General features: G+C 44.1%; 1 long non-coding RNA gene across 1 annotated transcript; it reads right to left on the bottom strand.

The window, feature by feature from the left end:
- Window positions 1-583: 583 nt before the first annotated feature.
- On the bottom strand, window positions 584-12,061 carry LOC309620124. Its single transcript, XR_014239429.1, has 2 exons — window positions 1,662-12,061; window positions 584-802 (listed from the first exon to the last, which is right to left on the bottom strand). It is a non-coding gene; the product is annotated as an uncharacterized lncRNA (long non-coding RNA).
- Between the last annotated feature and the right edge of the window lie 1,544 nt (window positions 12,062-13,605).

Raw genomic sequence — 13,605 nt, 5'->3', positions numbered from 1 at the left:
ATATTTGGTGACTTCAACACCCCTCTCTCAACAATTGATGGAACAACTAGACAGAAAATCAGCAAGAGTATAGAAGAAATCAAGAATATCATCAACCAACAGGATTTAATTGACATTTATAGAACACTCCACCCCAAAACAGTATAATACATATTATTTTCAAAGGCCCACAAAACATTTATCAAGATAGTCCATATCTTGGGCCATAAAACTAACCTCAACAAATCTGAAAGAATTGAAATAATGCAGAGTGTGTTCTCCAATCACAATGGAATCAAATTAGAAATCAATAACAGTAAGATAATAGAAAAATCTCCCAACATTTGAAAGCTAAACAACACACTCCTAAATAACCCATAGGTCAAAAAGGACATCTCAAAGAAATTTTTAAAAATACCCTTCGCTGTACACCTGAAACTAGCACAACATTGTAAATCAACTGTACTGTAATAAAAAAATTTTTTAAGTTAGGTAATTAAATGTGAAAATAATATATTTTATGTTTACCTTAATTTTTAACCACTTTTCCACTCAATTTATATGCATATATCCAAATTTCCAACTAATATCATACTCCTCTACCTTTAACATATTATTAATATTTATTTTAAAGTCTCTTTAAAAATTCCAACAAATGGGTAATCTCTGAGTCTGGTTCTGTTGACTATGTCATGACTTGACAATGTTATTTTTAAACTTGCTTTTTTGTGTTTCTTATAATTTTTTATTGAATCCTGGGCATCATGGTTAGAAGAACATTAGAAACAGAGGTAAATGGTATTTAGCCTAGCAATGAGTACACCTCTTTTTTTTTTTTTTTTCACACACACACACTGTATTTTATTTTTACAAGAGATAAATAGACTGACACCAAGCATCGTACATGGATGACCACAACAAAAGCAACAATGATTGCAATTACCAAACATGAAACACACTCATACTATGTCATAATATTGACATTCAGTCCAGTAATCCTCCACTGTAACAGCTCCTTTACTTTGCAGTGAAAATTGATTTGTATATTCTTTGCCTCTGAGTCCTTGTGGGATTTTTTTTTTTAATTCAGACAGAAAGTCACAAAAATTATACTCATCCTCATCAGTTCACTCAGTCCCATGTAATTAATTTTTTTTTCATCTTGATCTTTTGTTAGCACTTTTATGAGTTCATCAGTTTTTCATTAGAGTTCTGAAAATGCTTATTCATTCAGTTCAGCAGTACAGTCAGTTACCAGAAACCTGTACTTGTCAGAGTCTTTTCCATGAATTTCTTGAAGATGAAACCCTTTTATAGGAACATATTTGCAAAAGCATCAGAGTACACCCAGAACTGTCTGTAAATGACAAAAGACTTAAAAATGACCACAGTTAAAGATCTGATGAAAGTTCATAATAATGCAGTTGACAAGAAAATTAGTTATTTCTGAGATATACATTTTAAAGTAATAACTAGGATTATGACTTATAACATGTATACACTGATGTGTATAAAATTGATGCCTAATAAGAACCTGCAGTATAAAAAAACAAACAAACAAAACAACTAATACTAAACTTTCATTGGGTTATTTGTATGGAAATATGTTAATATAAATGTTTCAGACATTACATGAAATTTCTAAAAATCTTATATGTTCTGGTATAATGTTATGAGTACACCTCTTCTTGTGTTAGGCCACTGGGACTTGAGTCAGTCTAGTCAGGAGTGTAGCAGGGTTTGGGTTGTTTTGTTGTTGCTATCTTTACCTAAGTGTGCTACAGGCTTCAAATTTCTCCAGATCTTGGCTGCTGTTACCTTGCTCTTAGAATGGAACTGGTGTGCTCATGGGTTTTTCTCAGTGTTTCTGTTACCCACCCTTGGGGAAATTACTAGTTCTTATACACCTGCCCTACAGAGGTTGACTGCGTCTCCACTCTTGCTAAGCTCTTCCTTGTTACTCAATGCTAGGCTCATGGTAGGGGATGCAAACGTTTTCTGTTGTCCTGGTCCAGCCCCCTTCTTAGGCAAGCCCTGTATACTTGGGCCTCAAGGGTAGGGTTTTCTCAATGTTCTTGCCCCTCTTTCCTATGACACCCAAATTCTGCCTTGTTTTCATGGTTGATCTAGTATGAAAGTTCCCTTCCCCTCTCCCAGATGATGTGGATCTTGGCTTGGGATCTTTGAAGGCTCCTGAGCTGAAGATGGGTTCCTGCCCCTCCTTCAGGGTCAGAAGGTTTTTGCTTCTACCCTTCCTCCTGAGGCAATAGATTTCTGCTTGGAACCTGGGAGCAAAAGGATTTGCTGCCATTCCCCCAGTCACTTAAAGCTTTTGCTTCGCGAGTGCTCAGATGATGCCGATGCTGCTGGTCCGGATACCAGCATCAGCGATCACCTCCTGCATGCCTCTGTCACCGAGGACAGCTCTTTCCAGTCTCCTGCCTTCCCTTCAGGCTTTCGAGTAAACGCCCAGTGAAGGTTTGTGGAAGTGAGTGTGAGATTTGTTTATGTCTGTGGTCCTTAGCTATTCCAAACTGATGTGCTAACCCGTACTTGGCCTTTAAGAATTCATTAAAATGTTAGCTGATACCACTTGTGTGGCAGACTCCTTTTTCCCTCTGCTCTGCCAAAGATGAAATAGATCATGTGTCTCATCTCTTCTCAGAAGATTTCGTGTTCCTGGAACTCATTTTACTTGCTTTCCCTGTGACTTCAGATTTCTGTCGGGCTCAAGAAATGTTATGTTTTTATAAATCACCCAGTTTTTTTTTTTCATTGTTCTGGTGGAAGTGACGTTCTCGTGCGCCTTTCTACATTCTAAGTGGAAGTTCAGTCTCTGTGCATACATCTTTAATTATTTCTTACTATAAATTCCTAGAAATGCAGTTGAAACAAAGGATATGAATAAACACATTTTTAAGACTTCTTTGTACATATGGCTAAAATGCTGTTGGGAGAATTTTGAACATGTGCTTCCTTCAGCTATTGCTGTAGTAGTTCAGCATTATAATTCCCATATCACAAAAAAGCTATCCATTTACTAAGGCGTGTATGTATTTGATTTAAAAGTTTTGTCTGTTGAACAAAGAAAAGATGTCTTTAAAAAAAGTTTCATAGTTCTAAACTAAAGGGAAGGACCACATGCTAGGATTGTCGTCATTAAAACATTTGATAATGAGATTCTCTGGGGGCTTCAATAATCAAGTCTCCTGAGAATGTGTAAAGATCAACTTACATCAACTTGCCTTATGGGAAAAAGTGTTTCCTTGAAATGCCAACATAATTGAGATGAGCTAATGGCAAAAACATGACTGGAAAGATAGGGAGAAATAATAGAAATAACTAATTGATAGCAAGGGAAGAAGAAAGCTCAGTTGGTCCATGGATGTTACAAACGGTTTGGCCAGAGCCCCAAATCTACTAAGTTTCAAGCCATTTCCTCTTACTGCTATAGATTCTTGAAGTTGAAATCATCTCCAAGAACACATTACTAACTGGGCCTCTGGCCACAGATCCCTGTGTCATCAGTCCTCCCCTGGTGAGATGGTCTGGATGATGCAGATTTTTTTTGCCCAGACCAGATGCAGGCTAAGCAACCTGCTCCTTTTCCTCTTTTCTTTTGGAGCCACTCTGGTTCTTTCTTTGCCATCTGAAGCCAGAGGCATCCTCTGATCAGGAGATATTCTGGGGCCAGTAGAGAAATATACCTCCCCCCACCCTGACACTGCCTGACATACTCTCCAGGCTCCTGTTACGTTGGGATGGGGCTCTAATGTAGGCTAGTGGACTTGAGGAGGCTGCACAGTCAGTGGAAGGATGGATGATACAGAACAATCTGCGGGGTCCATGGGAATAAAGATTAGAGGAGGACTTGGGCATTTCAGCGGTGGATGCAGCAACATCCACTCAAGTCTGGGCAAATCAGGTTGATCAGTCACCCTACTGTGTTTCCTCTTGCTCTTCTATTTACGGAGCTGTCTCTTTCCTCACCCTTCATGTTATCCCTGTAATTCAGCTTAGGGGGAAGAAGTGGGATGTCCTTTGCCTAAGGACTGCAAAGAACAGACAGGATAAGTTACATGGCCAGTAAATGTCAGTTTTGGACTGCAGCTGGTCAAAGACAAGAAGCAAATCACAGATATCTGGACCCTATGAAACCACCCCCTGCCCACCTGACATGAGGAGAGAAATCAGAAAGGGGAGAGAAAGTATCCTGGATTGTTAAGTATTTACTTGAAAGAGGCATTAAAAAAAAGACCAAAAATCCAGAAATGGTAGAGTTTACTTTGAATTAGTAAGGCTAAGTTTTTTGTCTTCAGTAGAAATAGGAGGCCTAAGAGGTAAGTTAAGCTTTAGAAAAATGAAGTTTCATACGTATACACATGTCATTGTTTCTGAAATTCATATCTACAGCACATAAGTGAGAGTCTTCTTTTCTCTCAACACACGCTGAAATCCATCTAACTGCTGACCAAAGGGTTTTCTACAGTTTCTGGGCAAGTTGCAGACCATGATATTACCTTGGGTTTTTTGGTTTTGTTTTGTTTTGGTTTTGGGTGGCTTAAACCACAGAAATTAATTTTCTTACAGTCCTGGAGGCTGGACATCTGAGATCGGGGGGGTGCCAGTATGGTCAGTGTTTGGTAAGGGTTCTCTTCCTGGCTTGCAGATGGCTATCTTCTCTCTGAGACCTCAACATGATGGGGAAAGAGAGAGACAGCTCTCTGGTATCTCTTTTCATAAGAGCACTAATCCCATTAAGGGGTCCCCACCTTCATGACCTCATCTAAACCTAATTATCCTCAAAGGCTCCATCACCAAATACCATCACATTTGGCGCTTAGGGTTTCAATATACGAATTTTGGGGTGACACAATTCAGTCCATACCACTATATTAAAGAATAATCTTTCAAAGTCAATCTAACTATAGAATGGTTCTAATAAATGATAATTATGTTAAATTTCATCCATTTATATTAGCTAAAGATCTAGCACCCTGATGCAATTCTTTAAAAAAAAAAAGAGGGGGGGTACTGAAAAAATTTCCTATTAGTACGACAGTATTAGAAAAATCAAGATTCTGAAATAAATGACTGCTAAAACCACTGAGTAGAAGGCTGCTGGGAGGTTAGGATAACCCCACAGTGCCCAAGTATCGCTTTTCAGATTACTTATTAATTCTCCAACATAGAGATCTGGCAGTTACAATCTGAACTCAGTGATGACACTTAGCATCGCTAGTAGTGGGACAACCTGACATTATATATCTCCCAGTTAGTTGTGAAGTCACACCATTACTGTGTTATGAATGAAGTATTCTTTACAAATATGCTTAAGCTGACTTTAATCAAATCCAGATCTAAATTTCAGTCTACATAAAATAAAGGGAATAGAGGAACAGGTTAAATAACACCATGAGAAACAATCAGGATATAGAATAAACTATATAAGTCAACTGGCCTAGACTCTTCAAAAAGTCAATGTCACGAAAAAAAATGGTCAAAATTGTTCTGGTTTAAAAGAGACAACCATCAAGTTTAATATGCCAAATTCAATACATTCAGATATATATATATATATATATATATATATATATATATTTTTTTTTTTTTTTACCTTGGGTTTTTATTTTTTTTAATTTTTATTTATTTATTTATGGCTGTGTTGGGTCTTCGTTTCTGTGCGAGGGCTTTCTCTAGTTGTGGCAAGCGGGCGCCGCTCTTCATCACGGTGCGCAGGCCTTTCGCTATCGCGGCCTCTCTTGTTGCGGAGCACAGGCTCCAGATGCGCAGGCTCAGTAGTTGTGGCTCACGGGCCTAGTTGCTCCGTGGCATGTGGGATCTTCCCAGACCAGGGCTCGAACCCGTGTCCCCTGCATTGGCAGGCAGATTCTCAACCACTGTGCCACCAGGGAAGCCCTACCTTGGGTTTTTAAAGCATCAGGATTCTATACATGAGTCTTTGGTTTGAATTTAGTTTTATATCTTCTCCCCTGCAGCCCAAGAAGGAGATAACCCCCCCAAAAAAAGGGACCCTAATTCTGCTGTTTCCCTTTGCTGATGAATTGGTGTGGAAAAACCCAAGCCCGGGACTCCTGAAACATACAAGTATGATCAGGGCTTGTCAATTATCTTTAGAGGATGCGTGGGCTTTGCACTCCCATAGGTGACCCCAGGCCAGCAGATATAGGGTGAGGGCTTTTCCCTTGATTGTCCAGCCATCCTCATCCACAAAGATCACGGCTTTTTTATATTATCAACCAGAACCTAGAAGAAGGCAGCTTCAGGCTCACTTTATAGGCCCATTATACCAAGCAAAGTAGGGAGCAGAGAAGAAAAAAAAAAGCCTGCAAAACTAGCCAGAAGGGAACCCACGGGAAGGAAAAGGAAACGGTGTGGGATCTTCCGTCCCCTCTGAAAACACAACTTCCTATTCACTTGCATGTCCTCTGCCCATGTCAGAGCTCCTCTTCCTCTCCCCACCCTTCTCCTCTTTCTCCTCTCCCCTCCTCTTCCATTCTTTGCCTCTTCCTTTTCAGAGATAATAGAAGACTGAGTGAGCTGTAGGTTGTACTGTGTGTCTCTAAACGTGCCCACAGTTGCAATAATAGTGGCTAACTTTCTGTAAGGATTGATGCTGCTCCAGAACTGCACCTTGAACTTTCCGGAGACTGTGGTGTGTTTGGGGAGGGGCAGGGAATCATGCAGTGCCCGGACATGAGATGTGAGGAGGCCCAAAGAAAGAGGCTCGGTGCTCGGGTGACTGACCATCCCTGTTTGCCTGGGACTGTCCGGACTTTTGCACTGAAATTCCTGCAGGCTGAGCAACCCCTCAGTCTGGGCAAAGCAGGACGAGCGACCGGTCACCCTGCTGTATTCCGTCTCGCCCTTCTATTTCCAGAGCTGACTGTCTCTCTTTCCTCAGCCTTCATGTTGTCCTTGTAATTCAGCTTAGGGGCAAGAAGTGGGATGTCCTCTCCAAGGGACTGCATCCTAACACTCCAGCCCAGTGGTCTTGGCCTTTCTCTGCTGCCGCCCGTGGGAGGTGACCTTCAGAGGGCGGCCATGCGCTCTGGACAGCTACACGGTGAGCCGTGGAGCCAGCCGGACCCTGGGCTGTCCTCAGGGGGAGTGCCCGGCCTGGCCCACCACCTTCCCCTCCAGTTCCCTCAACACAGCTTTCCAGATCCTTCCCAACACCTCCAGGGCCAGTAACCCCTTCTTTTGAACTTCCCTGGGCCAGGAAGGGTGGACTAGGGTCCTCTGGGTCCCTCCACAACTCCCTGTATATCTGTATAAATAAATGGGATTTTAATGGAGGGAGAGAGAGGGAGAGAGATGGGATGGTCTCTGAGTCTGAGTCTATTACAGTTCATGGTAGATTTGCTGTAATTGCATGTCTCTTTCTTTTTAAAAAATTTTTTTTCATTCTTTGGCCGAGGCACGCGGCTTGTGGGATTTTAACTCCCTGACCAGGGAATGAACCCGAGCCCGCAGCAGTGAGAATGCGGAGTCCGAACCACTGGACCGCCAGGAAAGTCCTGCATCTTTCATCACATACAAGTATGCAAGTAAAAGACAGGGTTTCTAAATAGAGAAAAAAACGAATCTTCCCGAGGTTACTTTTAGAGAAAGCGATTCGTTCTAAATTATTTGTGACACCTTACAATTGTCCTTGGCACCCTCGTGTGCCATGCCACCATGATGGAGGACTGTCTTTCTAGCTCCTTCCACCCAAGGTGTATGTAGTCCATAGTGCAGCATGGGCGTTGCCTGGGAGCTTACAAGAAATACAGAATCTTGGGCTTTACCTCGCGCCTGCCGACTCAGAACGGCCTTTTCCCAAGGACTGCGTGTGATTGGTGCTCGTGGAGAAGCTTGAGATGCGCTCTGGACTTGCAGTTTGCTGCGTGCGGTACCCGGACCAGCAGCATCAGCGTCATCTGAGCGCTTGCGAGTCATGCACATTCTCAGGCTTCACCCCAAATCGAATGTTTCAGAGATTCTTGAGGTGGGGCCCGGCAGTGTGGGTTTTAATAAGCCCCCCTGCCTGGGGGATTCTTATGTGAGCTAAAGGTTGAGAACAGGGTTCTAGAGGATGGTCAGAAATACACGGTGTCCACGTTCCCCTTCCCCTAGATGCAGCTCATGGCAGGTCTTGCTAATCAGTCATGATGACCGAACCCGGACATGGCCTCAGAGTCTTTCTCCAAACAGCATTCTAGTCCGTCACTAGCAATTGAACGGAGGTGACCTACTTGTCAGCCCAGCACAGGCGGCTGCACGACTGCCTGCACGGTAACCTGTGTGCGGTTCTTAACAGAGGAGAGAGGCATTCTTCTGGGCCAAGGGCCGCAAGAGCCTCTGGGTAGCTTTTATGAAAATGCTGACAGCAGCAAGGATGGGGATTAGATCCTTTCATTTGTAGTCTCATAAGGCAATCTCATGATGAATTTCATGTTTTCAGTGGCAGTGTTCGAAATGCTCCCCTGTCATGCTTGTTTAGCGTACTGAGTCTCTCTTCCAGCCCTCAGCCATCAATCTCATCCCTTTGTCCCCTTCACATGTGTTAAGGGACAGGAAGGCTGTGGCCGTGGGCTGCTGATAGAGAAGCTCTCTTTGTACCCTGTAGTTCCCATCTGGAACACTCAATGACCTTCTATTTTTTTTTAAATTTTAATAATATATTTTATTTAACTCAGTATATCTAAAATATTATCATTTCAACATGTAATCAGTAGAAAATTAGTGAGCTATTTTATACTTTTTTTCCTAGTAAGTCCTCAAAATCTCATGTGTAATTCACACAGCATATCTCAGTTAGGACTAGCCTTATTTCACATACTTAATAGAGTGACCTTCTAATTTTTAAAAAATCAGTATCTGTCTTGCCCATTCCATGAGAGCAGAAATCACATTTATCTTGCTCCCTGTCTGTATTAACTTCCTAGGGCTGCCATAACAAATGATCCCATACTGGATGGCTTAAAGCAACAGAAATGTATTCTCTCATAGTTCTAGAGACCAGAAGTCTGAAATCAGTATCACTGGGCCAAAATCAAGGTGTCGGCAGGGCCAGACTCCCTCTAGAGGCTGTAGGAGAGAATCTAGTGGCTTCCAGAATTCCCTGGCTTGTGGCTGCATCACTCCAATCTCTGCTTCTGTCGTCACATCTCTTTCTCTGACTCTGATCACCCTGCCTTCTTCTTATAAGGACCCTTGTGATTACACTGGACTCACCTGGATAATTCAGCAAAAGCTCCTCCTCTCGGGATCCTTAATTTCATCATATCTTTTGTGACGTAAGTGGATATTCGTAGGTTCTAAGGATTAGGATGTGGACATATCTTTGGGGCAATCATTCAGCCCACTACACTGCTGAATCACCATCAGTGCCTGGCTCACAGCAGGCATCAATAAAACTGTGTGATATGAGTGGATGAAAGAAAAAATATATGAAGATGCAGGTAGGATCACCTCCGAAGAGACTGCTGAAAGAGAAGAGGGCTTAAAGGCAGCCTGGCAGAGTGCTTAAGGGTGCTGCCCCCAGGGCCAGACTGCCTGGGTTTGTATCCCAGCTCTGCCATTTACTAGCTGTGTGACCTCAGGCAAGTTACTTAACTTCTCTGGGCCTCTGTTTCTTTAACTATAAAATGAGCATGACAATACCTACTTTGTAGAATTATTGTGAGAATGATAAGCGCTATCGTGCATGAAATTCTCCAATAGTGCCTGGCTTGTTATCGAATATAATTTACTATCTCTAGCACAAAGCAGAGTGCCAATCATGCAGAAGGTGATGAATGATGTATGTTGAATGAAATCAGGAAGGAAGGCACAGACCTTGTCTTCCTGGCCCTCTTGACCTGGTAAAGATTTTGAGAAAAATCTCAGGATAGCTATAATATCCAGAAGAGCATGAAAAGTGCCCTAAAAGGACAGAATGAAGGGCCCATGAAGATTCCGAGAGGCGACCATGACATGCAGTTAGTGACCTTGGGAAGGCTTTATGCAAGTACTGGTGTCTGAGATGGGCCTTAATGAACCGGGTGGATTTCCACAGTGGGCACAGGGGCAGTTTGGGTGGAGGATCTACTTGAGCCAAGGGGTGGGCACAGGAGTGCAGCTGGTACAGCTGGAACCTTAACAGTGGGTAGCAAGAGAAAGGAAGAGAAACATACAAGGGTTGATTAGGTCCAGGTTGGGAAGAGCCTTGAATGCCAAGCTCCGAAGTTAATTGAGTAGGCAATGGGAAGGCCACAGCGATTTTTTAACTGAGCAAATTATATAACCAGTAAGTATGCTTTAGGAATCCTGACCGGAAATAGTGGGTTGGAGGTGGGGAGAGGCAGGAGAGCTAGTTAGGATGCTAGTACACTCCACTAGGGAAGGAGTGAAGAGGCCCTAGCCTAAGCAGATGGGCAGGGAGGACAGAGAAGAAGGAGGGAGGGCTCTGACACATGTCGCAGGGATTAGGTTAATAACTTTGAGGAGCAAGGGTAGGGAAAGAACACAGATTCCGGGCTTTGCCACTGACTCGCTGGGCGCCTCAGGACGATTCACTTCAGTTCTCCGTGGCTCAGCTTCCTCATCTGTAGAATGGGACCAGCTGCCTCAGAGAAATGTTATGAGGCCCCCAATGCCATGGACTAGATAGGATAATTATGACTCTCCTTGGCAAGTGGAGGGTATAAGAACTGTTCATTGAAAGTGACAGATACACAATTCAATTCAGCTTAAACCGAAAAAGGGAGGAATGTGTGGGCTCCTGTGATCCAGCCAGGGGAAGGACACGAACGGAGCTAGCCTTGGGGACAGCCGGCAAACAGGAAGAAGAATGCTTGTAGGCATTGGTTCTTTCTTTCATCTCTCTTTTCTTCATGGGGCAGCTTCATCCTTTCCTGCTGGAGGCTGGCGTTCTCCATGAGGTGAGAAAGCTGACCGTAGGGCTACCTCAAGCTCACATCCTGCCATTGACCGAAGAACAAAGAGGGTCCTCCCCTCCAGCTCCGATTTGAAAACGCCCAGCAGGAGGTGGACCCCACCTCCACGGCCACAGCGGGCATGGGAGGTGGGGTGCTTCCTAGATCACACAGTCGCAGTGCAAGAGGAAGAGCTTCTCAGAAGAGAGGTGGGGCCGTAAGCGTAGCGTGTGAGGAGACTTGTAGGACCTGGGCAACGACCACAGTGCTGGTTCCACGGGAGTTGAGGGGGAGGAAGGAGTCAGACAGGCTGAGGGTTCAGGCTTAATGGTATCATTCAAAATGAAGCCTTGGGAAAGCAGGAGCTGGAGCTGGTGTGTTGGGGAGCGTGCCCTGGGAGAGGGGATCCCTGCTGCCCTTGACCTCCAGCATTTCTGGTGGCATCAACTCTAGCCTCCCCTCAGTCCCCGGTCCTGCCCGAGCGTTGTTAATAGCTGGGCCCCCCTTGAGAAGCCCTTGGTGACACGTGGCTCTCCATATTCTACTTTCTCAGTTCCTCATGCATGTCGGGGGTGAGGGGTTCTGTCCTGACCCTCTTTGCAGCCATTGCCAGGAGGCACACACTTGATGCTTAATTAGCCACTCCAAGCGTGACTGCAATGTGACCGAACTGTGTGCCTCATGCCAACTCATCCTTCTTCCCTCGGGTTATGTAATATTTTTCTCAGAAGTGTCAGGATGAGATCAGAGCTGTGTGAGCCAGTAGCACCCCCGGGCATCATTGACCCCGGCCTTGGACTTTTCAGGTCGGGCAACTGCAGCGGTACTTTGATGCTGCTGACAGCAATGGCAATTATGATGATGATGAAGAGGAAGAAGACTCTAAGGACGGGGTAAGTACTTCATTTTCCCTAATACCTGTCTTGTTTTCAAAGTGAGTCCCAGTCACGTACGTCATCTCCCTAGATCCTCCCTGGCGGATTGCAAAGACCTAGGTTGGTATCCCACTTCATCATGCATGGGCAAGTCATTTCTCCCCTTTGAGCCTTGGTTTCCCTTCTGTAAAACATAATAATAATAATCTGTTTTGCAAGTTTCCAGGGAAGACTCCATGTGAAAAACACAAAGTGACTGACATAGTACACATTTATTAAATCTTCATTCTTTTTTTTTTTTTTATATTTTTTTTATTTTTGGCTGTGTTGGGTCTTCGTTTCTGTGCGAGGGCTTTCTCCAGTTGTGGCAAGCAGGGGCCACTCACTATCGCGGCCTCTCTTGTTGCGGAGCACAGGCTCCAGACGCGCAGGCTCAGTAATTGTGGCTCACGGGCCTAGTTGCTCCGCGGCATGTGGGATCTTCCCAGACCAGGGCTCGAACCCGTGTCCCCTGCATTAGCAGGCAGATTCTCAACCACTGCGTCACCAGGGAAGCCCTAAATCTTCATTCTTAATCTTACAAATGAAGGACATCCAGGGTCATGGTCTTTTAGCCATGTTCCCTTGGACAAGTTACTAAATCTCTCTGTGTCTCAGGTTCCTCATGTACAGGGAGGGGAGGACTATTAATAATGTATTTAACTTGTCTGGTCGTTATGAATGTTAGATGTGTTTTGATTTGTAAAGCACATAGGAGAGTGCCTTGCCCAGGCTCAGTCCTCAATAAATGAAATTTCAGAATCTGGCAGAGATGAGTTGGAATGCAACTTCATTATGTACTAGTTGTATGACCTGGGCTAATGACTGAAGTACTCTCAGCCTCATCTGCAAAATAAAGATGATCTGAGCATCTGCCTTCTACAGGGCTGTGAAGATTAAGTGAGGGGATGTAGATCCAGCCCCCAGCCCTGGGTCTGGCACCAGTTTGTAACTGATATATTTTTCCCTTTTACTCAAAGGTAGTAACATCATTAAAAAGCCAAATCGCCAGGCTTGAAAAAGCTAGACTTTGGTCATGGAATTAAGACCTGTAGTGGATTGAATGGTGGTTCCCCAAGAGAATGTCCATGTCCTAATTCCTAAAACCTGGGAAGGGGATATTATTTGGAAAAAGGGTCTTTGCAGATGTAATGAAGTTAAGGATCTCAAGATGAGATCATCCTGGATTATCTGGATGGGCCCTAAATGCAATGACAAGTGTCCTCCTAAGAGAAAGGAGAGAGAGATTTGACACAGAACCACACAGAGACGGGACGTTAAGATGGCGGCAGGGATTGGAGTGATACACATAGGAGCCCAGGAATGCCAAGGGATGCCAAGCGACCCCCAGAAGCTAGGAGAGAGGCAGTGAATGGATCCTCTCTCAGAACCTCCTGAAGGAATCACCCCTGCCCACACTTTGATTTCAGACGTCTGGCCTCCAGAACTGTGAGAGAATGCATTTCTGTTGTTTAATGCCACCCAGTTTGTGGTTCTTTGTTACAGGAGCCCTAGGAAGCTAATACAGACCCTAGAAGTTAAGCTAAGAGATGAGTTGGGGTGGTGTATTGCTCTGCAGGCCTGACACAGCACCTCCAGGCCATGCCAGTCATTACCCTGTTAGAATCGCTGATCTATATATAGCCAGGGACTTCTAGAAGCCCTAGAAGAAGATACATTAAAGTCCTTTCGGGTAGAAAAGAAGATTCGCAAAGGGAAAGAATGGCCTCCTGACCTAAGCAGGGATCACATCTCTATGGGTACCCTAAGGGACTCCAAATAATCTAAGG

The sequence above is a fragment of the Balaenoptera borealis genome (assembly GCF_965194805.1).
Source record: "Balaenoptera borealis genome assembly, chromosome: X".
Lineage (NCBI taxonomy): Eukaryota > Metazoa > Chordata > Mammalia > Artiodactyla > Balaenopteridae > Balaenoptera > Balaenoptera borealis.
This window is presented reverse-complemented; position numbering and strand designations above follow the sequence as displayed.